Here is a 25,901-nt window from a genome sequence, read left to right as displayed (position 1 = left end):
TGGTAGTTGATACATCTCTAGGAATGCATCCATTTCTTCCAGATTATCTAATTTGCAGGCATATAGTTCTCATAATATGTTCTTATAATTGTTTGTATTTCTCTGGTGTTCATTGTGATTGCTCCTCTTTCATTCATGATTTTATTTATTTCAGTCCTTTCTCTTTTCTTTTTGATAAGTCTGGCCAGGGGTTTATCAATCTTATTAATTCTTTCAAAGAACAAGCTCCTAGTTTCGTTGATCTGTTCTACTGTTCTTTTGGTTTCTATTTCATTGATTTCTGCTCTGATCTTTATTATTTCTCTTCTCCTCCTGGGCTTAGGCTTTATTTGCTGTTCTTTCTCCAGCTCCTTTAGGTGTAGGGTCAGGTTGTGTATTTGAGACCTTTCTTGTTTCTTGAGAAAGGCTTCTATTGCTATATACTTTCCTCTTAGGACTGCCTTTGCTGCATTCCAAAGATTTTGAACAATTGTTTTTTTCATTTTCATTTGTTTCCATGAACTTTTTAAATTCTTCTTTAATTTCCTGGTTAACCCATTTATTCTTTAGTAGGATGATCTTTAGCCTGCATGTATTTGAGTTCTTTCTGACTTTCCTCTTGTGATTGAGTTCTAGTTTCAAAGCATTGGGGTCTGAAAATATGCAGGGAATGATCCCAATCTTTTGGTACTAGTTGAGACCTGCTTTGTGACCTAGGATGTGATCTATTCTGGAGAATATTCCATGGGCACTAGAGAAGAATGTGTATTCTGTTGCTTTGGGATGGAATGTTCTGAGTATATCTGTGAAGTCCATTAGGTCCAGTGTGTCATTTAAAGTCTTTATTTCCTTGTTGATTTTTATGTTAAAGTCCCCCACTATTATTGTATTGTTGTCGATGTGTTTGTTTGCTTTTATTATTAATTGGCTACCCCCATGTTAGGGGCATAGATATTTACAATTGTTAGATCTTCTTGTTGGATAGACCCTTTACATATGATATAGTGTCCTTCCTCATCTCTTATTATAGTCTTTGGTTTAAAATCTAATTTGTCTGAATATAACGATTGCAACCCTAGCTCTCTTTTGGTGTCCATTAGCATGGTAAATCATTTTCCACCCCCTCACCTTCAATCTGGGGGTGTCTTTGGGTCTAAAATGAGTCTCTTGCAGACAGCATATCAATGGACCTTGTTTTTTAATTCAATCTGATACCCTGTGTCTTTTGATTGGGGCATTTAGCCCATTTACATTCAGGGTACCTATTGAAAGATATGAATTTAGTGCCATTGTATTGCCTGTAAGGTGACTGTTAGTGTATATTGTCTGTGTTCTTTTCTGGTCTATGTTGCTTTCAGGCTCTCTCTTTGCTTAGAGGACCCCTTTCAATATTTCTTATAGGGCTGGTTTTGTGTTTGCAAATTCCTTTAGTTTTTGTTTGTCCTGGAAGTTTTTTATCTCTCCTTCTATTTTCAATGACAGCCTAGCTGGATGTAGTATTCTTGGCTGCATATTTTTCTCATTTAGTGCTCTGAATATATCATGCCAGTCCTTTCTGGCCTGCCAGGTCTCTGTGGATAGGTCTGTTGCCAATCTAATGTTTCTACCACTAGGTTACAGATCTCTTCTCCCGAGCTGCTTTCAGGATTTTCTCTTTGTCTCTGAGACTCGTAAGTTTTACTATTAGATGTCGGGGTGTTAACCTATTTTTATTGATTTTTGAGGGGGGTTCTCTGTGCCTCCTGGATTTTGATGCCCATTTCCTTCCCCAAATTAGGGAAGTTCTCTGCTATAATTTGCTCCAATATACCTTCTGCCCCTCTCTCTTTCTTCTTCTTCTGGGATTCCAATTATTCTAATATTGTTTCATCTTATGGTATCACTTATCTCTTGAATTCTGCCCTCGTGATCCAGTAGTTGTTTATCTCTCTTTTTCTCAGCTTCTTTATTTTCCATCATTTGGTATTCTATATCACTAATTCTCTCTTCTGCCTCATTTATCCTAGCAGTTAGAGCCTCCATTTTTTATTGCACCTCATTAATAGTCTTTTTGATTTTGACTTGGTTAGATTTTAGTTCCTTTATTTCTCCAGAAAGGGTTTCTCTAATAACTTCCATGCTTTTTTCAAGCCCAGCTAGTATCTTTAAAATCGTCATTCTGAACTCTAGTTCCAACATCTTACTAATGTCTGTATTGATTAGGTCCCTGGCAGTTGGTACTGTTCTTTTTTTTGAGGTGATTTTTTCCATCTTGTCATTTTGTCCAGAGGAGAATAGATGACAAAATGCTAAGAGCATAACAACGATCCCAGAAAAATATACACCAAACAATCAGAAGAGACCTGAAACCGGGGGAAAAGAAAGGGAAAGAAAGAAGAAAGAAAAAAAAAGAAAAAGATAAAGATAAAAACAAAACAGAATATGATCAAGTATGATCAGGCTGGTGCATAGATCAGTGCCACACACTAGATTTTGGGCGTATTTTGGTCTGTTAGAAGAAAGTGCCTCCCAAAATTTTAAGGAAAGAAAAACTTATATATGTAGAAAAATAAGGGTTAATACGATGAATGGATGGAATACAACTGTAAAGATGAAAATTCTAAAAATTTTATAAAAGGAATTGATAAGATAAGAAGTTGTTTGAAAAAAGAAAGAAGAGGATTTAAAAAAAAAAAGAAAAAAGAGGGAGAGAATGTGATCAGGCAGGAGACTAGAACAAAGCCATACACTAGAGATTTAGGGTATATTTTGGTCTGTTAGAAGAAACTGTATCCCAAAATTTTAAGGAGAGAACAACTAATATACATATATACATCAAAAATAAGGATAACTACTATGAAGGGATAGAATATGACTCTAAAAATGAAAATAAATAAAACTTTAAAAAAGGGATTCATAAGATGTTGATTGAAAAAGGGAAAAAGAAAAATAAAAAAAAATTAACTTTGAAAGACTAAGAATCATGGGGAAAAAGCCATAAATTCTATGTGCAGTATTCCCCTAGCGCTGGAGTTCTGCCATTCTCATTGATCGGTAAACTAGGTCTTGGCTGGCTGTTCTTGCTGATCTTCTGGGAGAGGGGCCTGTTGCCGTGGTTTCCAAATGTCTTTGCCAGAGGCAGAATTGTCCTGCCCTTGTTGGGTCGGGCTAAGTAATCTGCTTGGGTTTGCTCTCGGGAGCTTTTATTCCCTGCAAGCTTTCTGTACAGCTTTGGAGGACAAGAGTGAAAATGGCGGCCTCCCAATCTCTGCCCCGGAGGGCCGAGAACTCAGGGCCCCGCTCCTCAGGGAGCCCCCAGAGAAAAGCAGTCAATCACTCCCGTCTCCCTGGTCTCTGACCACACTCCGTGCTCACCTGGGCTGTGACCGAGCATTTGTATCTCTGGCACACGACCCCATCTGGAGTCTCCAAACCCAGCAGATCCGTGTGGTGTGCTCCCGCGCCGCTCCTCCCAGGGGAGGAAGGGGAGTCTACCCAGATCTGCTGCTTGTTGGGTCCCTGCTGGAAGAGAAGTGGCCCGGTTGTGCTGCGGATCACAGTTTATGGCAACCCCGCACTCAGATCCCACTCCTTGGCTGTCTTTGCAGCCAGCTTCCCCGCTCCAATAACTAGGAGCTCTGCCACACTCAGGCACCTCCGGTCTTTCTGTGATCCTGAGGGTCCTGAGACCACACTGTCCCAGTGAGGGTTCCACCCCTTACTTAGCCACTGGAGCGACGCCCCTCAGCGGAGCAGACTTCTAAAAGTTTTGATTTTGTGCTCCACAGCTCTATCACTTGCCAGTAGCATCTGACAGAGGCCCCCTCCCCCGCTGTCTATCTTCCCGAATATCGCCTTGAATTCACTTCTCTGCACGTCCTACCTTCCAGAACGTGGTTGCTTTTCTATTCAGAGAGTTGCTGCTATTCTTTTCTTCGATCTCCTGTTGAGTTCTAGGTGTTCAGAATGGTTTGATCCCTCTCTAGCTGAATTCCTGGGACCAGACGAAATTTAGGTCTCCCAGTCCTCCGCCATCCTGCTCCTCTGCCCATTTTTCTTTAAAGTAGGCTATACACCCAACATGGGGCTTGAACTCAGAAGCCTTAGATCAAGAGTTACATGCTGTGCAGACTGAGCCAGCCAAGCACTCCCATATGCCCATTTTTTAATCTGATTTTTTTTTTGCTATTGAATTGTATAAATCCTTTATATTTATTGGGTATTAACCTCTGATCAGAATCATGATTTGCAAATATTTTCTCCCACCCAGTAGATTGATTTTTCATTTTGTCAATGGTTTCCTTTACTATACAGAAACTTTTTAGTTTGATGTAGTCCCACTATATCATATTTTTACTTACTTATGCATATTTTTGCTTTTATTGTTTTTGCTTTTGGTTTCAAATCCAAAAAATTACTGAGAAGACCACTATCAAGGAGATTACCACTTGTATTTTCTTCTAGGAGTTTTATTGTTAAGTCTTATGTTCAAGTGTTTAATCCATTTTGAGTTGATTTTTGTGTATGGCATAAGATAGTGGTTCGGTTTTGTTCTTTTATATGTGGCTGTACAGTTTTCCTAGCACCATTTATTGAAGAGATGATCCTTTCCCTATTGTATATTCTTGGCTCTCTCGTAAGTTAATTGAATATATGTGTGTGTGTGTGTGTGTGTATACACACACACACACACACACTTATTTATAAGTATATATATATAATTTATTTATTTCTGCGCTCTCTATTCTGTTTCACTGATTTATGTGGCATTTTTGTGTCAATACCATACTGTTTTGCTTGCTATAGCTTTGTAATATAGTTTGAAATCAGAAAGTGTGATGCCTCTTTTTCTTTCTCAAGATTGCTTTGGCTATTTGGAGTCGAATGTGGTACCATGCAAATTATTTGTTCTATTTTGGTGAAAAATGTGATTGGAATTTTAACAGGGATTGTACCGAATTTATAAATTGCTTTGGGCTATATGGACATTTTAATGATATTTTCTTCCAACCCATGAGCATGAAATACTTTTCCATTTATTTGTGTCTTCTTCAGTTTCTTAATATCCTACAGTTTTCAGTGTACAGTTCTTTTATTCCCTTGGTTAAATTTATTCCTAAGTATTTTATTCTTTTTGATACAGTTGCAAATAGGATTTTCTTAATTTCTCTTTCTAATAGTTCATTGTTAGTGTATAGAAATGCAACTGAGTTTTGCATATTGATTTTCTGTTCTGTAACTTTGCTGGATTTATTAGTTTTAGTAGTTTTTTGGTGGAGTCTTTATGGTTTTCTATATATGTCTTCTGCAAATAGACAGTTTTACTTTTTCTGTTCTGATTTGGATGCCTTTCATTTATTTTCCTTGCCCTAGCATGTACTTTAGTACTATGTTGAATTAAAGTGTTGAGAGTGGGCATTCTTGTCTTATTTCTGATCTTGGAGTAAAAGCTTTCAGTTTTTCACCACTGAATGTGATGTTAGCCATGGCCCTGTCATATATGGCCTTTATTATGCAAGGCACATTCCCTCTATTCCCACTTGGTTATAATTTTTGTCATGACTAGATACTGAGTTTTGTCAAATGCCTTTTCTGCATCTATTGAGGTGGTCACATGATTTTTATTCTTCATTTTGTCAATATGATGGATCACATTGATTTGCAGATTTTGGACCATCCTTTCATCTCTGGAATAAATACCACTTTATCATAAGATCCTTTTACTATATTATTGAATTTGGCTTGTTAATATTTTGTTGAGGATTTTTACATCAATGTGCATCAGAAATATTATAATTTTCTTTTTTTGTAGTGTCCTTGAAAAATGAGTATGGCAGTTATCTTTACTCTTTGATGGTTTGGAAAAAAATGTGAGAAAGATTGGTATTAATTCTTTAGATGTTCGGTAGAAATCAGCAATGAAGCCATCTGGTCCTAGACTTTTGTTTGTTGGGAGGTTTTTAATTAATGACTCAATCTCCTTGCGAGTAATTGGTCTGTTCAGGTTTTCTATTACTTCATGATTGTCTTGGTAGGTTGTATTTTTCTAGGAATTTATCTATTTTGAGATTCTCCAATTTTTTGGCATAGTCTTTTATGATCCTTTGTGTTTCTGTGGTATCAGTTGTAATGTCTCTTCTTTCACTTTTGATTTTTCAGTCTTGGGGAATCTGGCCAAAGGTTTGTCTATTTTGTGTATCTTTTTTAAAAATCAGATCTTAGTTTCATTAATCTTTTTGATTGTGTTTTTAGTCTCTTTTGTTTATTTCTGCTCTGATCTTTATTTCCTTTCTTCCACTAATTTTGGGCTTCATTTTTCCTTTCTCTAGTTCCTTGAGATATAAAGTTAGGTTGTTTAAGATCTTCTTGTTTCTTGAAGGGGAGCTACGATGGTGGCATAGTAGGAGAACCCTAGGCTTGCCTCCTCCCTGAAACAGCTAGATAACTATCAAATCATTCTGAATACTCAAGAATTTCACCTGAGAACTGGTAGAACAAACTACACAACTAGAGGGAGAGAAGAAGCCATTTTGAGGAAAGTAGGAAGTGCTGAGATAGGATTTGGGGGAGAAACAGATGACAGGTGCTGTGGAAGGGAAGGAGCCCTGGTCATGGAGAAAGGTGAGAGAGGGTAGAACACACAGGAATATGCATAAGAACACCTCTCCAAAGCCACTGGCTGGGGGAGTGAAGGGGGCTGAATTTTGTGAGTGTTTTCAACCAACAGGGCTCAAAGACTGGAGTTTTGGAAGTCCGTGGGTTTGGCTGGGAAGGAGACCTGAGGATGCTACGCTACTCCTGGGTCAGAGGCAGGCAAACAACCCTGGGGCAGACTGTGCATTCCGATGATTGCCTAAGGGGCAAGGGAGAGACTGTTCATTCTTTTTGGAATACATCTGTGAGAGGTAGCATTGCCTCTCTGGGGGCAAAAGAACTGGCAGGCACCATTTTTCTTCCCTGCCTCTCAGCCTAGGTGCAGAGACACCTGTTGAGGGCTGCTACCTGGGACACTGGCTTTTTAGCTTGCTTGTACCCAATCCGGTATTCCTGTGCTTTGGGGTGACAGACCTTCTGAGTCAAACCTGCAACAGTATCAGTCCCAGCACAGCAATAACCTTTCCTAGAGGACCAACACAGGTCCCTGACACATCAAGTACCTGAAGTTTGGAACTTTAATTGTCAGCAGACCTGAATAGGGTAGAGTCCAAGGCTAACAATGCTGTTCCAGGCAGGCAAGTGGCCCAGAGACAGTGTGAAATCAGTGATCTGAAAAATGCCTGTGAAACATGATGGGAAACTATTCCTTCCCCTGAAAGTGCTTCCCAGAGAGAAGCAAGCATGGACCACCCCCCCCCCGCCCCCTCCAGGGACAAAGGAGCCAGCAGGTGCCATTTCTGTCCCCTACCCCTCAGCATAAACTAACTTCAGTAAGCAGCACAGTGCCAACAGTGACAGCATGAACCACTTACACCAACCCTGCAACCCTGCACTCGGCTAGTAATGCTTTTCTCAGGCAACTATGCCTGAGGACCAGCACAGCTGCCTCCCCATCCCCGATAGCCCTCAGGTCTACTGACCATAGTATTCTGCAAAACTTCAGCTCTAGTGGAAATAGCATCAGGATTCTTTCAACCAGCAGACCAGAGCACACCTAGTTAAAACTCACTGCACTCTGGACAAGGTCAAAACACTCCCTACTGCAGGCAAGGAGAAACTCTGCAGAGGACTGACCTTGGGGAAAGAGCAGCCAAAACATAGCAGCATAGTCCATGCAGCAGACACCAGAGACACTTCCTGAAGCGCCAGGCCCTGGATATTATATGATCTCTTCTTCATAAAACCTTTACTCTCAGAAGCAGGGAACATAACGGGCTTTCCTAACACAGAAGACGACAGAGACCTAGAGAAAATGCCAAGATGGAGGAATTCATCCCAAAAGAAAGAACAAGAAAAGGTCACAGCCAGGGATCTAATAAAAACAGATATAAGTAATATGCCTGATCCAGAATTTAAAGCAACAATCATAAGGATACCTGCTGGGCTTGAGAAAACCATGGAAGACCTCAGGGACAGACACCCTTACTGCAGAGACAAAAGAGCTAAAAAAACCAATCAGGCCAAAATGAAAAATGTAATCTCTGAGATTCAAAACCGACTGGTTGTACTGACCACAAGGATGGAAGAAGCAAAAGAACAAACAAATTATAAAGAAGATAGAACTATGGAAAATAATGAAGCCAAACAAAAGAGAGAAAGAAAAATCTTGGATCATGAAAGTAGATTTAGGGAACTCAGTGACTCCATCAAACATAATAACACTTGTATTATATGAGTCCCAGAAGAAGGAGAGAGAGAGAAAAAGGTGCAGAAGTTTATTTCAGGATATTATGGCTGAAAACTTCCCTAATCTGGGGAAAGAAACAAACATCTAAATCCAGGAGGCACAGAGAATGCCCATCAAAATCAACAAAAGCAGGCCCAACACCAAGACCTATCATAGTTAAATTTCCAAAATATAAAGAAAAAAATCCTAAAAACAACTAGACAAAATAGCCAAAGCAATCTTGAAAAAGAAAAAACTGCATGCCTCACAAGTCCAGCCTTTAAACTATATTACAAAGCTGTAGTCATCAATACAGTATGGCACTGGCACAAAAACACACATAGATAAATGGAACCGAATAGAAAACCCAGAAATGGACCCACAACTATGTGATCAACTAATCTTAGATAAAGCAGGATAGACTATCCAATGGAAAAAAAAGACTGTCTCTTCAACAAATGGTTTTGGGAAAACTGAACAGCCACATGCAGAAGAATGCAATTGAACCACTTTCTTACACCATATACAAAAATAAATTCAAATGGATGTAAGACCTAAATGTGAGACAGTAAACCATCAAAATTATGGAGGAGAACACAGGGGATAACCTCTGTGACATCAACCATAGCAACTTCTTACTAGATACGTCTCCGGAGGCAAGGGAAACAAAGGCAAAAATGAACTATTGGGACTTCACAAGATAAAAAGCTTCTGCCAGCAAAGGAAACAAAATTGAAAACTAACCTTCAGAATGGGAGAACATATTTGTAAATGACATATCTGATAAAGGATTAGTATCCAAAATCTATACAGAACTTATCAAACTCAGCACCCAAAAAAAACAGTCCAGTTAAGAAATGGGCAGAAGACATGAATAGGTATTTTTTTCCAAAGAAGACATACAGCTGGCCAACAGAACCAAGAAAAGATGCTTATCATCATTCATCATCAGGGAAATACAAGTCAAAACTACAGTGAAATATCATCTCAGACCTGTCAAAATGACTAAAATTAACAACACAAACAATGGGTGTTGGCAAGGATGTGGAGAAAGAGGAACCCTTTTACACTGTGAGAATGCAAACTGGTGTAGCAACTCTTGAAAACAGTATGGAGGTTCCTCAAAATGTTAAAAATAGAACTACCCTATGACCCAGAAATTCCATTACTAGGTATTTACCCAAAATATACAGAAATTCTGATTTCAAGAAAGACATGCACCCCAATATTTATAGTGCCTTATCAACAATAGCCAAATTACAGAAAGAGCCAAAATGTCCATCTACTAATGAATGGATAATATGGAATTTAAGAAGTGAAGCAGATGAACATAAGGGAAAAATAGAGGCAAACCAGCAAACAGACTCTTAAATATACAGAGCAAATTGAGGGTTACTAGAGGGAAGGTGGGCAGGAGTTGGGTTGAATGGATGAAGGTATTATGGAGGGCATTCTTATGATGAGCACTGGGAATCGGATGTAAGTGATGAATCACTATATTCTACATCTGAAACTAATGTTACAGTGTATATTAACTGGAATTTAAATAAAAACTTGAAAAGAAAAAACAAAAAAATCTGTTTCTTAATGTATGTGTTTATCACTATAAATTTCCCTTTTACAACTGCTTTGGCTGCATCCCATAAATTTTGGTATGTTGTATTTCCATTTTCATGTCTCGAGATATATTTCAATTTCTTTTTTTTTTCTTTGACCATTGGTTGTTCAATATTTTATTGCTTAATCTCCACATATTTGTAATTTTCTAGTTTTCCTGTAATTCATTTCTATTTTCATACCACTGTGGTCAGAACAGAGGCTTAAAATAATTTCAGTCTTCTTATATATTTTAAGGTCTGTTTGGTGGCCTAGCATATGATCCCTCCTGGAGAATGTTTCATGTGCACTTGAAGATTTTGTTTTCTGTTGCTTGTTGATGGAATATTCTGTATGTCTGTTATGTCCATCTGGTCTAACATGTTGTGTAAGTCCAATGTTTCCTTATTGATTTTCTGTCTGGACAATCTATTCATTGATGCAAGTGGGGAATTTAAGTCTACTATTTGTGTTGCTATTTCTCTCTTAGATTTGTTAATGAGTGCTTTGTATATTTAGGTGTTCCAATGTTGTGTCCATAAATATTTAGAAATGTTATTTCTTGTTGGATTGACCCCTTTATCATTATACAATTACTTTTTCTGTCTCTTGTGAATATTTTTTACTTAAAATTTATTTTATCTATTAGTAAGTATAGCCACCCTAGCTCTCTATTATGATTTGCATGGAATATCTTTCTCCATACTTTCACTTTCAGTCTGATGTGTACTTAAAATTAAAGTGAGTCTCTTGTAAGCAGTATATGGATGTATCTCTCTCTCTTTTTTTTTTTTTAAATCCATTCAGCCACTCTGGGTTTTTATTGGAGAATTTAGTCCATTTACATTTAAAGTAACCATTGATAGGTATGAACTTACTGCCTTATTGTTCTTGGTAGTTGTACAATTTCTTTTTTTTTTCTTTTGAAATTTGATGCTTTTCTTGTGGCACACTTAGATTTATTTCTTTATGTATTCACTATAGGTTTTTGCCTTGCAGTTACCATGAAGATTATATAAAATGTTATTTAATTTACTTAAAACTTGTATTCTTTTTGAACATAAAATATTATATTAGTTTTAGGTGTAGAAACATTTATGATGGTCTATTTAATTTGATAACTTTAGCTCAAATGCATTCTAAAGGTCTACATTTTTACTCTCCTTCCTACATTTTGTATTTGATGTCACAATTTACATCTTATCTCACATGTCTATTAACAAATTATTATAGTTAGTTTTACAACTTTTGTTTTTAGCCTTCATACTAGATTTATAAGTGATTTACCCACCTCTATTACATTTGGTTATTATGAATTTTATATATATTTACCTTTACCAGTGATATTTATTCTTTTGTATGTTTTTCTCTTACTAATTAGGACTGTTTTGTTTCAAGTCCCTTTAACAATTTTTGTAAGGCCAGTCTAGTGGTGATGAACTCCTCTAGCTTTTGCTTGTCTGGAAAATTCTTTTATTTCTACTTTGATTCTGAAGGACAATTTTTCTGGGTAGAATATTCTTGTTTGGCAAGAATATTTTCTTGCCGCACTTTGACTATAGCATGCCACTCCATTCTGGTCTGCAAATTTTCTGCTGATACTCTGCCAACTGTCTTATGGGGATTCCTTTGTATGTAACAAGTTGTTTTTCTGTTGTTTTTAAGATTCTTCCTTGCTTTTGACAATTTTGTGTCTTGGTATTGCTCTCTTTGGGTTTAGCTTATTTCAAAGTTTCTGGTCTTCCTGGATCTGGATGTCTGTTTCCTTCCCCAGATTAGAGAATGTTTCAGACATTATTTCTTCAAACAAATTTTCTTCCCCTTCTCTCACACTTCTCCTTTTCAAATCCTTTTATTGTGAATGTTATTCCACTCCATGTTGTCCCATTAGGACTTTATCTTCACTTTTTTTACTCTTTTTTTCTTGCTTCTCTGATTGGATGAAATCTACTTTGCCTTTAAATTCACTGATCCTTCCTTCTACTTCAGTCTGTTGTTGAACCTCTCTATTAAATTTTCCGTGCATTTATTGTATTGTTCAGGTCTGTGATTTGTAAGCTACTTTCTCATGTAATCGGTCTCTTTGTTTAAATTCTCATTTTGTTGATGCAAGGTTTTCCTGACCTTGGTGAGCATCTTTATTACCACTACTTTGAAGTCTATCAGGTAACTCGTTTATCTTCATTTCATTAGCTATGTCTCTGGAGTTTTATCATGGTTTTTTTTTTTTGTTTGTTTGTTTGTTTGGAATACATTCCTGTTTCTTCATTTTCCTTGACTCTGTGTTGGTTACTACACAACAGAAAACAGCCACCTCTCCCAGACTTGATGGAATGGTCCTGTGTAGATGAACCTTATGATTCACCCTGGCCCAAGCTTTTAGTGGTCTCTGAATCCACTGCAATTGTCCAAGAGGTCTTTTTCATTCTTAGTGGCTCCCTGTAATTGAGAGTGTGCAAAGATGCATTTCTATGTAGCTACTTTCTCATTCATCCACTGTGTAGGAGTCACTCAACTAGTCTGGATTTCCTTCAGAGGGAATTGCTCCATGTGTAGCTATAGATCTGTGGTATCCATGGAAGGAGGATTCAGCAGCCTCCTGTGTTGCCATCTTGGACAAGAACTCAAAATAACAATAATTTTTTAAAAGATTTTACTTATCTATTTGAGAAAGAGTGATAGGGAGAGAGAGAGAGAGCATGAGCAGGGGAAGGAGCAGAGGGAGAGGGAGAAGCAGACTCCCTCTGGTGAGCAGGGAGCTTGATGTGCAGCCTGATCCCAGGACTCTGGGATCATGGCCTGAGCTGAAGGCAGATGCTTAACCAACTGAACTACCCAGACACTCCAAAATAACAATGAATTTTAACAGTAAAATGCCATTATATCTTAATTGATGTTGACAAAGCAAACTGATACCTTGTCCTGAGCCATGAGTAAATATTCACATCAAGTTCCACATTAAGAGTGGGGAGAGGGAAAAAAAGCACAGAGTATCCTGAGATAAATAAAAAAGAAGTTAGTCTAGCTATAATCTCCTAAAAGATGAATTCTTGAATTGCTAGATTACTTGTTTCTAGTCATTTCTTAACAAAATTATCTCTGACATTTGCAATACTAATGTCTACAGCTATAATAATCACATGAGTAAAATGCCCCCCACGCCCACTATATGAACAAATTTACCTTAACCTTGAAAAGCATGTGGATTTTTTGTTTGAAATACATGTTGTATTTTATATTCAGTGAACCAGTTCTTCACACTTGATCTTAGCATTCTTCAAAATCTAAACTTCACTTAAAACACTTGCAAGGGGTGCCTGGGCAGCTCAGTCAGTTAAGAGTCTGCCTTTGGCTCAGTTCATGATCTTGGGATTCTGGGATTGAACCCTGCATAGGACTCCCTGCTCAGCAGGGAGTCTGTTTCTCCCTCTCTCTCTACCACTCCCCCCTGCTTGTGCTCCCTCGCTGTCTGTCAAATAAATAAAATCTTTTTAAAAAATAATAAAAAAGGGGGTGCCAGTTGGTTAGCATCTGTCTTTGGCTCATGTTGTGATCCAGGGTCCTGGGATCAAGCCCCATGTCGTGTTCCCTGCTCAACGGGAAGCCTCCTTCTCCCTCTCCTCCCCACTTATGCTCTCTGTCACTATTTCTGTCTCTCAAATAAAATCTTAAAAAAAATAATAAACATTTGCAAATCAATAATCACTTTTTCTTAAGCTTTTGTGTCTGAATCTTCCTTTTAAAATGAACTCTACACAGAGTGTTTTCTAAATCATACATAAAAACTTACACTAATTTGAAACTATTCCTTTGAGGGAAAATCTCTTAATATACAGAAAATTTGGTTAAGAAAATTAAGACTTTTACTACTGTATATATTATGTAATGTTTTAACAGTGTTCACTGGGTATTGTAGCTTGTACCTGCAGTTTACTTTTTCTTTGTAAAATAATTTTAAAATTTTAGCTCAGAATTCCTTTATTCCCATGTCCATTAAGACAAAGAATATTAACATTTTCTTTGCATACTCCTCAACAATTAGTCTAAACATTTTTTATTAGAAGGGGAAGCACATTAACAATATTTTGTGGGTTTTTTAAATTTATTTTATAGTGTCCTGAAGACTATTCTATATAGATCTATGTAATTCTTTGTAGTATCAAATAATGGTTTATATAAGGATAAAATTACCATTTTAGGTCTATATAATAATTGACTTAACTATTTCCTCATTAATAGACATTAGGCTTTTAGTCTTTTATTATTTCAAAACAAACTTTAATGTGAATGGTAATACCTTCTTCGCACACTCATGTGATTATATCTGTAGGATAAATTCTGAGAACTGAAATTGCTTGGCAAAAGAATAGATATTGTAGATTTTGATTGCAAAATGACTTCCAAAAATGTTTAACCAACTTACATTCCCACGAACAGTGTATAAGAACACCAGTCTTCCCACATCATCACCAATATTTTGCTTTACACAATTCTTTGATATTTGTTGAGCTAATTGGAAAAATGTTTTAATGCTCATTTCTTTAATAACGAGTGTTGGACATTCTTTCATTTAAATACACTTCTATTCCTTTATTTGTGAACTACAAATATATTATAAAAGTTTTTAGTGTTTTTTTTTTTCTTATTTTTATATCTGAGCACTTTGGACATTGTAGAAATTAGTTTTCTCTGTCAAATTTATTGCAGAATGTCATTTATTTTTTTTCTCTATATTGATTATTTGTATATAATCAAATTTATTGTTTTCTATGGGTACTGAGTTTTGTGCTATCTTTAGCAAATATGTCTTTAAGAATATTAAAAACGTTTGTGTGCTTTTTTTTAGCACTTTTATGGTTTCTCTCTATACATTTATACTTTTATCATCTAGAATTTATTTTGGTATAGAGAAATTATTTTTTTAAATGCCTAGTTAGTTGTCCCAAGCATTTATTGAATGACTTACGTTTACCCCACTTATTTGAAAGGTTACTTATTTACAACTACAAAATTTCTGTATGCATTTGGTCTCCTTGTAGATATACTTTTTAAAAAAAGAATTTTATTTATTTATTTGACAGCGAGAGAGGGAACACAAGCAGAGGGAGTGGGAGAGGCAGAAGCAGGCTTCCCACCAAGCAGGAAGCCTGATGTGGGGCTCGATCCCAGAACCCTGGGATCATGACCTGAGCTAAAGGCAGATGCTTAACAACTGAGCCACCCAGGTGCCCCTCCTCATAGATATTCTATTTTGTTCCTCTGGTTGAACTTTTCATACATTAGGACCAAAAATGGATTATTAATATTAGTTACATACATGAATTTCATAACCAGCCATGTCACTGAATTCTAATTATTAGTTTTTCAGTTGATTCTCTTGAGATGTAAGGTATAAAATCTTATCCTCTATAATTTTAATCACATTCTTTTGAATACATATACATATTTATTTTATTTATTTAATTGCTTTGGTTAGTAATTTTTTCCTTTTGATAAAATCTTTATTATTTTATGTAGTTATTAAAGTAGTCCTCATTCTTATTTGATTAAAAAAGGCCTTAGATGGGATTATGTTTTATTATCAATGTGCTATTGACTTGCCTTTTTTTCTTTTTTAACTTATTTAAATTCTAGTTAACATATAGTAGTTTCAGTAGAATTTTGTGATTTATCACTTACATACAAACCCAGTGCTCATCACAAGTGCTCTCCTTAATAGCCATCACACATGTAACCCATCCCCCTGCCCATTTCCCCCTCAAGCAACCCTCAGTCTGTTCTCTGTAGTTAAGAGTTAAGAGTCTATTTTATCATTTGCCTCTTTTTTTCTCCCATGTTCATCGATTTTGTTTCTTAAACTCCACATGAGTTAAATCCAGATTTCTGTATGTTGCTTTTGTATCCTGTGACTTTAATGAATTCATATCAGTTCTAGCAATTTTTTGGTGGAGTCCTTTGGGTTTTCTACATAGAGTATCATGTCTGCAAATAGTGAAAGTTTGAATTCTTCCTTGCCCATTTGGATGTGTTTTATTTCTTTTGATGTCTGATTGCTGAGGCTAGGACTTCCAGTACTATGTTAAACAACAGTGGTGAGAGTGGACATCCCTGTCTTGTTCCTGACTGTAGAAGAAAAGCTCTTAGTTTTGCCCATTAAGGAAGATATTCGCTGTGGGTTTTTGTATATGGCCTTTCTTATATTGAGGTATGTTCCCCCATCCCTACTTTGCTGAGGGTTTTTATCATGAATGGATGTTATACTTTGTCAAATTTTTTTCTGCATCTATTGAGAGGTTGAGAGGATCATATGGTTCTATCCTTTCTTTTATTAATGTGGTGTATCACATTGATTGATTTGGGAATATCGAACAACCTTGCAGCTGAAGAATAAATCCCACTTGATTGTGGCAAATGATTCTTTTTATGTACTGCTGGATTCAATTTGCTAGTATATTGTTGAGAATTTTTGCATCCAGGTTCATTAGGGATATTGGCCTGTAGTTCTCTTTCTCAGTGGGGTCTTTGGTCTTGGAATCAAGGTAATGCTGGACTTGTAGAAGGAGTTTGGAAGTTTTCCTTCCATTTCTTTTTTTTTTTTTTCTTTTTGGAAGAGCTTGATAGGAATAGGTATTAACTGTTCTTTAAATATTTGGTAGAATTCCCGTAGGAAGCCATCTGGCTCTGGACTTCTGTTTGTTGGGAGATTTTTTATTACTGATTCAATTTCTTTGCTGGTTATTGGTCTGTTCAAGTTTTTTATTTCTTCCTGCTTCTGTTTTGGTAGTTTATACATTTCTAGGAATTTATCCATTTCTTCCAGATTGTCTGTTTTGTTGGCATGTAATTTTTCATAATATTCTCTTGTATTTCTGTAGTGTTGGTTGTGATCTCTCCTCTCTCATTTGTGACTTTATTTATTTGGGTCCTTTCTCCTTTTGATAAGTCTGGCTAGGTGTTTATCAGTTTTACTAATTTTTTGAAAGAATCAGCTCCTGGTTTCATTAATCTGTTCTACTGTTTTTAATCTCTATATCATTTATTTCTGCTCTATTCTTTATTATTTCCCTTCTTCTGCTGGCTTTAGGGTTCATTTATTTTTCTTTTTCCAGCTCCTTTAGGTGTAACATTAGGTTGTGTATTTGAGATTTTTCTTGCTCCTTGAGGTAGGCCTTTTTGCTATATACTTCCCTCTCATGACCACTTTTGCTGCATCCCAAAGGTTTTGGACTGTCATGTTTTCATTTGTTTCCATGTACTTTTCTATTTTGTCTTTAATTTCTTGGTTGAGCCATTCATTATTTATTAGGATGTTTTTTAGCCTCCATGTATTTGTGGTCTTTCCAAGTTCTTTCTTGTGGCTGACTTCAAGGTTTATTGCATTGTAGTAAGAAAACATGCATGGTGATTTCAGTCTTTTTGTATTTGTTGAGGTCTGATTAGGTACCTAATGTTTGATCTATTCTGGAGAATGTGCACTTGAAAAGAATGTACATTCTGCTGCTTTAGGATGGAATGTTCTGAATATATCTGTGACATCCTTCTGGTCCAGTGTGTCGTTCAAAGCCATTGTTTCCTTGTTGATTTTCTGCTTGATGATCTGTCCGTTGATGTAAGTGGGGTGTTAAAGTCCTCTACTACTATTGTATTATTACCAATGAGTTCATTTATGTTTGTAATTAATTGTTTTATGTATTTGGGTGTTCCCAAGTTGGGGGCATAAATATTTACAATTGTTAGAGACTTCTTGTTGGATAGTCCCCTTTATTATGAAATAGTGCCCTTCTTCATCTCTTGTTGCAGTCTTTGGTTTAAAATCTAGTTTGAGATAAGTATGGCTACCATGGCTTTCTTTTGATATCCATTTGCAGATAAATGTTTCTCCCTCCCCTCACTTTCAATCTGCAGGTGTCTTTAGGTCAAAAGGAGTCTCTTCCAGGCAGTATATTAATGGGTCTGGTTTTGTTTTGTTTTGTTTTGTTTTTTATCCTTTCTGACACCCTATGTCTTTTTCTTTGAGAATTTAGTCCATTTACATTCAGAGTGATTATTGATAGAAACGAACTTAGTGCCATTTTATTACCTGTTTTGTCATTGTTCCTGAAGATTTTCTCTGTGCCTTTCTAGTCTGTTGCTTTTGGTCTTTCTTAGCATTCTTTAATATTCCTTGCAGGGCTGGTTTAGTGGTCATGAACTCCTTTAAGTTTTTGTTTGTTGGGGAAACTTTGTCTCTTTCTATTCTGAAGGAGAATATACAGCCTTGCTGGATAGAGTACTCATGGCTGCCTACTTTTCCCATTCAGCACGTTGATTAGATCATGCCAATTTCTTCTGGCCTGCCAAGTTTCTATGAATAGGTCTGCTGTTAACCTTATTTGTCTTATAAGTTAATTTTTTTCTTTATATTTTGGAAATTTAACTATGATAGGTCTTGGTGTTGGGCCTGCTTTTGTTGATTTTGATGGGCATTCTCTGTGCCTCCTGGATTTAGATGTCTGTTTCTTTCCCCAGATTAGGGAAGTTTTCAGCCATAATATCCTGAAATAAACTTCTGCACCTTTTTCTCTCTCTCTCCTTCTTCTGGGATTCATATAATACAAGTGTTATTATGTTTGATGGAGTCACTGAGTTCCCTAAATCTACTTTCATGATCCAAGATTTTTCTTTTTCTCTTTTGTTTGGCTTCATTATTTTCCATAGTTCTATCTTCTTTATAATTTGTTTGTTCTTTTGCTTCTTCCATCCTTGTGGTCAGTACAACCCGTCGGTTTTGAATCTCAGAGATTACATTTTTCATTTTGGCCTGATTGTTTTTTTTAGCTCTTTTGTCTCTGCAGTAAGGGTGTCTGTACCTGAGGTCTTCCATGGTTTTCTCAAGCCCAGCCAGTATCCTTATGATTGTTGCTTTAAATTCTGGATCAGGCATATTACTTATATCTGTTTTTATTAGATCCCTGGCTGTGGAAAACTCCTCAGCAATAAAAAGAAATGAGTTTTCCACTGTATGGATATGGCATAATTTGTTTAACATTCACTCATTGATGGATATTTGGAATGTTTCTTGTCATCAATTATTTTTTAAAGAAATTTAAAAACTAAATAATCTGTTTTATTTACCCACATATTTACCATTTCCAGGGCTCATCATTCCTCTGTGTAAATCTCGATTTTCCTCTATATTATTTTTCTTTCTTTCATAAGGACTTCTTGAAATGTTTCTTGCAGAGCTGAATTTTTAGTTCTGGATCTTTTCAGCTTTTGTATGTCTGTAAAAGTATTTATTTCACCTTTATGTTTAATGGTATTTTGTTTAGTAGAGAATTCTAGAATTGACACTTTTTTCAGTACTTAAAATTTTTTCTTCCACTGTCTTCTAGCTTTATAAGTCTGCTGTTATTCTTACATTTGTTACTGTATATGATAATATATCTTTCCCTCCCTTCTGGCTTTTCTTTTTTTTTTTTTTTTTTAAAGAATTTCAATTATGATGTGCTTTGGTGTAGTTTTCATCATGTTTCTTATGCTTGAAGTTCATTAACCTCCTTGGATTTGTGGATTTACAGTGTTCATCAAATTAGGAAGATTTTTGGCATGACTTATTCAAACATTTTTCCTGTCCCATCCTTTCTTTCTTCTTCTGAGACTCCTATTGTATGTGTATTAGGTAACTTGAAGTTAAACGATAGATCACTAATTCTCCATTCACTTATTTTGGTCTTTTTTATTCCTTTGTTTCATTTTGGAAAGTACAAATTTGAGTTCAGTAATGTTTTCTTTTTCATTGTCAATTCTCCTGTTTGTCCCATCTAGTGTATATTGCATGTAATCTCATAAATTATATTTTTCATTTCTTTAAAAGTTCAGTTTGAATTTTTTTGGTATTTTCCACGTCTCTTCTTAACATGCTTGTGCTTTCTTCTATCTCCTTTAATATATGGAGTATATTTATGATAGTTGATTTAATGTCCTTGTCTACTGAATTTATCCTATGTATCACTTCTGGATTAGTTTCTGTTGACTGATATCTTCTCTTCATCATGGGCTGTATTTTCCTGTTGATATGGCATCATTGCCTGGAAGCCAGACATTGTGAATCTTATTTTATTAGGTGCCATTTTGTTTTTATTCTTAAGATATGCTTGAACTTTGTTCCAAGGCACAATAATGCTTCTTCAAAACCACACCAAGTTGCCAAAAAGTGTATAGGGTAGCAGTGTAGCTTATGGATAAGTGAAATGAATGATGATTGATTCAAGAAATAGGGAGAAATTAGGAATGCTTTGTTATCATAAGGTACTTGCACTTCCCATTAAGCAATATAATGTTATTTTAAACTGGACTTAGATCAGTTGTAAATGTATATTGCAAACTCTAGGGTAACCACTACAAAAATAAAAAAAAGAGAAATATAACTGATATGCTAAGAAGGGGAAAAGGAATCATATATAAAATGCCCACTTTAAAACAAAAAATCAGAAAAAAGTAAAAAGAAAATAGGAACAAAGAACAAGGGTAATGAATAGAAGACAGTAAGGACCATGGTAGATACTAATCGAACTGTATTTTCACTTTAAATGTGCATGTTCTAAATAAACCAAGAGATTATCAGAGTAGTTCAAAAAACAAGATCCAATTATATGTTGTCTACAAGAAACCCAATTTAAGTATAAATGCATAGATAGATTAAAAGTAAAGGGATAATGTAAGACATACTATGCTAACATTAATCAAAAAATTAATAATACATATGTATCTAGGCAGTTGCTTCAGGATGGTGGAGAACATGGTAATACCAATGAACTCCATAAGCATTGGCTCACTGCCACACTTCATTTGTTATGAAATTAATTTCTTGATCCTGTGGGCATTACCATGATGGTGGATAAGGTATGCTTTAAGTCCTTGGATGATAATTTTAGCAGAAACATTCTATATGGGGAAGGCAGATCCATATCCAGAATAGTATCTATTCCAGTAAGAACAACATCTTTCCCCTTCATGATGAAAATGTCCAATGTAACCAACCTGCCACCAGGGAATGGTGCCAAATTGAAGAAAGTATTGGTTTCTGCTGCTGTCATATTGGGCACTCAGCAGTGGTTGTAGCCAGATCACTCTTAGTGAGTGAAAATCCATGTTGCTCAGCCCATGCATAACCTCCATTCCTATCACCATCGTTACTTTGTTCATGAGCCCATTAGGTGGTGAGAGGGTTGACTGGAAAAGAGGCCAACTGGTATCCACAGAATGGGTTGTTCTACGAACTTGATTGTTAAAATTTTCCTTTGCCGAGGTTACCCTTTGGTGAGCATTCATATGGGACAAAACTTTTCTATATACTAGCTATAGAATTTGAAATTAAAACCAGTAACATTTACATTGGCACCCTCAAAAATAAAGTACTTAGGTATAAATCTAACAAAGCATTTATGAGATTTATGAGGAAAACTACAGATCTACAAAAAAAATTTCTTCACTGATGAAAGAAACTGAAGAGCAAATAAAAAATTCTGTGTTCATGGGTAGGAGGACTCAATATTGTCAAGGTGTCAGTTCCTCCCAACTTGATCTATAGATTCAACACAGTCTCAATCAAAATCCCAGCAGGTTATTTTGCGGATATTGACAGACTGATTGTAAAGTTATATAGAGAGGCAAAAGACCGGGAATAATAATATTTAAAGAGGAGAACAGTGTCAAAGGACTGGTGCTACCTAACTATAAGACTTACCATAAAGCTAAAGTAATGAGGACAGTATGGTATTGGTGACAAAATAGACAAATAGATCAATGAGGAACAGAGTAGAAAGTGCAGAAATAGATCCACAGATATGTAGTCAACTGATCTTTGACAAAGGAGCAAAGGAAATACAATGGAGCAAAGACAGTCTTGACAAATTATGCTAGAAGAACTGAAACTCACATGCAAAAGAAATGAATCTAGGCACAAACAGTACACCCTTCAGAAAAACTTAACTCAAAATGGATCATAGACCTAAATGTAAACACAAAACTAGAAAATGACCAAAAGAAAATATAAAATCTAGATGACCTTGGATTTGATAAGGACTTTTTAGATAAAACATAATAAGCAGGATCCATGAAAGAAAAAATTGATAAGTTGGGCCTTGTTAAAATTAGAAACTTCTGCTCTGTGAAACATACTATCAAGAGAATGAGAAGATGACACAGACTGGGAGAAAACAATTGCAAAAGATACATCTGATAAAGTTTTTTTTAAAGATTTATTTATTTATTTTAGAGAGAGAGAGCATGAACAGGAGGGGCAGATGGAAAGGGAGAGAGAATCTCAAGGAGACTCCCTGCTGAGGGCAGAGCCTGACACAGGGCTCGAACTCACGATCCTGAGATCATGACCTGCACCAAAACCAAGAACCAGATGCTTAACTGACTGCACACTTAGGTGCCTCAAGATACATCTGATAAAGGACTGTTATCCAAAATACACAAAGAACCCTTAAAGCTCAGCAGTAAGAAAATAAACAACCCAACTAAAAACTGGGCAAAAGATGTGAACAGATACTACACCAAAGAAGATGGACAAATGGCAAATAAGCATATGAAAATATTTAAAATTGCAAATTAAAACAACAAGAAACAACTATATACCTAGTAGAAGGACAAAAAATCTCAGACACTGTCAACACCAAATGCTAGAATGAATTTGGAACAACAGGAACTCTCATTGTTAGGGGATGCAAAAATTATACATTGTCACATTGGAAGACAGTTTGTCAGTTTCCTAAAGTAAACATACTCCTACCATATGATTCAGCAATCATGCTCCTTGGTATTTACCCCTCAAAACAAAAAGTTATGTCCATATAAAAACCTGCACATGAATGTTTATAGCAGCTTTATCCATTAATTGCCAAAGCCTGGAAGCAACCAAGATGTCCTTCAGTAGATGAATGGATAAATTGTGATATATCCAGACAATGAAATATTCTAAAAAGAAATGAGCAATGAAGCTACAAAAAAAATACAGAGGAACTTTAAATACATATCACTAAGTGAAAGAAGTCAATCTGAAAAGGCTACATACTGTATGATTTCAACTGTATGACAATTTGGAAAAGGCAAACTATGAAGACAGCAAAAACAAAACAAAACAAAACAAAACAAAAAAAACACTGCTTGCCAGGGTTTAAGGGGGAGGGAGTGATGAATAGGCTGACACAGATTTTTAGAGCAGTAGTATTCTGTATTATAATGTATTATACTGTAATGATCGATATGCTTGGTGTTTTGACCTATATATAATGTCACATGAGCCCTACTGTAAACTATGAATTCTGGGTGATAATGATGTATTAATGTAAGTTTGTCAGTGGTAACAAATGTATCACTCTCATGGAGGCTGTTAATAGTGGGGGAGGCTGTGAGTGTGTAGACAGGGGTATATGGAAACTCTACTTCCCACTCAGTTTTGCTGAAACCTAAGATTGCTTTAAAACATAAAGTATATTAAACTTATGTCCAGTCTGTTTTTTACAGTGGTTGTATCATTTTGGATTTTACCAGCAGAGTAAGAGAGTTCAGTTGATCAGTGTTATCCTCACCATCAGCTACTTTTGCCAGTATTTTTTATTTTAATTAATCTAATGGGTACTTATTTAGTTGTAGTCCATTGTTGTTTTAATTTGTATTCCTCTAGTGGCTAGTGATGTTGACTATCTTTTCATGTGCTTATTTGCCATCTGTATATCCTCTTTGGTAAAGAGTCTATTCAAGTAGTTTGCCCATTTTTTTAAAAATAAATGTTTTATTTTGGAATAATTTTAGATTTAGAGGGAAGTTGCAAAGATAATACATAAATTTCTCACCTTGGTACATTACTATTAACTAAATTCTAGACTTTATTTCACTAGTTCTTTGAAATGTTTTTTTCCTATATTTTTGATTGAAGTGAAAATCATATAATATAGAATCAACCATTTAAAATGTACAATTTAGTGGTATTTAGTACATTCACAGTGTTGTGTAACCACCACCACTATATAATTTACATTTTTATCACCACAAAGAATAGCACTGACTCATTAAGCAGTTACTGCCCATTCTCTTCCTCAGCCACTGGTGACCATCAATCTGCTTTCTGCTTCTAGGGACTTAACTATTCTGGATATTTCATATAAATGGAATCATACAATTTGTGGCCTTTTATGTATGGCTTCTTTCACTTCATATAATGTTTCTGAGGTTCATCCATATTGTAGCATGGATCAGTACTTCTTTTTTAATAAAATATTTTTAAATTGTAAAATACACATAAAATTTACCATCTTAACCATTTTTCAAGTGTACAGTTCACTGGTAGTAAGTACATTCATACTGTTTTGCAACCATTACCACCAGCCATCTCCAGAATTCATCTTGTAAAAATGAATTCATTATTCATTAAACAATAACTCCTCATTTCCTTCTCTCCCAGCCCCTGACAGCCACCATTCTACTTTCTCTATGCATTTGACTACCCTGGGTGCCTCATATAATTGGAATCATATAATTTTTGTGTCTTTTTATTGCTGGTTTATTTTACCTAGCATAATGGCCTCAAAGTTCATGCATTTTGTAGCATGTGTCAGAATTTCCTTCCTTTTAAAATCTGAATTCATTCCACTCTATGTATATTCCATGTTTTGCTTATCCATTCACCCATTGATGGACACTTGAGTTGCTTCCACATGTTAGCTATTGTCAATAATGCTGTTATGAACATGTGTGTACAAATATCTCTTTGAGACTCTGCTTTCAGTTCTTTTTGGCATATACCCAGAAATGGATTAGCTAGATCATGCAATAATTCTAATAATTTTAATTTTTTGAGGAACCACCATGTGTTTTCCATAGCAGCTAAACCATTTCACATTACTACCAGCAGTGAACAAGTGTTCCAATATCTCCATATCCTTGTTAACACTTGTTATTTTCTGTTATTATTATTATTAATGGTAACCATCACTTATTGGGTATGAGGCGGTATCTCAGTGTGGTTTTGATTTGCATTTCCCTAATGATTAGGGATGTTGAGCATCTTTTCATATGCTTATTGTCCATCTTTATATCTCCTTTGGAGAAATGTCTGTCTTTTGCTCATTTTTGAATTTTGTTGTGGAACTTTAGGAGTTCTCTGTATATCCTGGGTAGTAGACCCTTAGATGATTTGCAGATATTTCTCTGTAGTCTGTCTTTTCACTTTCTAAATAATATCCTGTGAAGTGGCAAAGTTTTAAATTTTGATGAAGGCCAATTTACCAATTTTTTTCTCATTGCTTATATTTTGGTGTCCTAAGAAACCACTGCCAAAGTCAAGGTCATTAAGATTTCCCCTATGCTCTCTTCTAAGAGTTTTATAGTTTAGCTCTTAAAGTTAAGTCATTGATCCATTTTTGTATGTAATGTGGGGTAATGGTCCACCTTCATTCTTTCACATGTCAATTTCTAGTTGTCTTAGTACCATTTGTTGAAGAGACTACTTTTTACACCATAGAATTGTCCTGGCAACTTGTTGAAAATCAACTGATCATAGATGTATGGTTTTATTTCTGAACTCTCAATTTTATTCCATTGGTATATATGTCTATCCCTATGCTGGTAACACTGTTTTGATTACTATAGATATGGGAGAAGTTTTGATATTGGGAAGTGTGATTCTTCCAACTTTCTTCTTTTTCAATACCGTTTCAGCTATTCTTCAGCATTTCCACACAAATTTCAGCATAATCTTTTCCATTTTGCAAAAAAGGTTACTGGTATTTTGGTAGGGTCTGCACTGAATCTATTATATTGTTTTGGATGGTACTAATATTTAAATAATATTAAGCCTTTCAGTCCATGAACAAGTGATACCTTTTCATTTATTTGGGCTTCTTTAATTGCTTTTAGCAATGTTTTATAGTCTTCAGTATACAAATGTTATAACTCTTGGTTAAATTTGTTTCTAGATATTTTATTCTTTTAGAGACTTGTAAGGATTTTTAAATTCTTTTTAAAAATGTTCATT

General features: G+C 35.6%; 1 protein-coding gene across 4 annotated transcripts in view; it reads right to left on the bottom strand.

Moving 5' to 3' along the window:
• The window catches only part of STXBP5L (syntaxin binding protein 5L), a 402,589-nt gene that overhangs the window by 28,684 nt on the left and 348,004 nt on the right, over window positions 1–25,901 (bottom strand). The gene's annotated exons all lie outside the window — the stretch shown is intronic.

The sequence above is a fragment of the Eumetopias jubatus genome, unplaced genomic scaffold (genome assembly GCF_037043125.1).
Source record: "Eumetopias jubatus isolate StellerSeaLion01/CBP00866 unplaced genomic scaffold, mEumJub1_p1.0 scaffold_1, whole genome shotgun sequence".
Classification (NCBI taxonomy): domain Eukaryota; kingdom Metazoa; phylum Chordata; class Mammalia; order Carnivora; family Otariidae; genus Eumetopias; species Eumetopias jubatus.
Note: the sequence above shows the minus strand (reverse complement) of the source record. Positions and strands in the feature narration are given on the sequence as shown.